This window comes from Gavialis gangeticus, unplaced genomic scaffold, assembly GCF_001723915.1.
Source record: "Gavialis gangeticus isolate Ggan-Ray unplaced genomic scaffold, GavGan_comp1, whole genome shotgun sequence".
Lineage (NCBI taxonomy): Eukaryota > Metazoa > Chordata > Crocodylia > Gavialidae > Gavialis > Gavialis gangeticus.
In genome coordinates, this window is record NW_017729032.1 from 153,035,284 (window position 1) to 153,035,921 (window position 638).

The window sequence follows — 638 nt, forward strand, 5'->3', positions numbered from 1 at the left end:
CACACACACACACACACACCCTTCCCCCCCCCCCATGTGGTGTCAAAGTTATGAGGTAGTCTTTAATACATGACTAATGTAGTAATATTTTTCCTTTGGACCCCTGCTTCATTCAGTGCACAGAATGGATGGTGCTTATTTAATGAGTAGCTATTTAGTTTATTCTCTCCTCTTTCTTCAGTGTGTAGCCCTAGGTGCTATTCATATCCTTCTCAGAAGAAGAATGATTTCCCCCTATTTTATGGTGCTCATCCGTGTAGTATTCAAGTACTTCACAAACATAATGAATTTATTTTCACAATGCCTCTAAGTTATAGGAATACTATTTTACAGAGGAGGAACTAGAGGTACACTTCATAAAATGAAAAGTATTCACTAACTTTGATTTTAGTAATGTCAAGGGCTTTCAGAGTATATTTGGGGTGCACTAATATATTGGTCCATATCATATCAGCATTGGAAAAGGAAAATTGACATTATTGGCAGTTGGCTTTTTTTTGGCCAGTGTGGCTGATAATGTCACTGATAATTGCTGCATGTATGTGTGCAGACACAGCATGCACGTGGCCAGGAATGTAGCCCAGCAGCTTGGAGAGCACCAAGTCTGTGGGGGGAAGAGGTGTGGCAAGGCAGATCGA

At 40.6% G+C, this 638-nt stretch overlaps 1 protein-coding gene across 2 annotated transcripts in view; it reads left to right on the forward strand.

Moving 5' to 3' along the window:
* The window catches only part of MGAT4A (mannosyl (alpha-1,3-)-glycoprotein beta-1,4-N-acetylglucosaminyltransferase, isozyme A), a 171,243-nt gene that overhangs the window by 97,262 nt on the left and 73,343 nt on the right, over nt 1–638 (forward strand). The window lies entirely within an intron of this gene.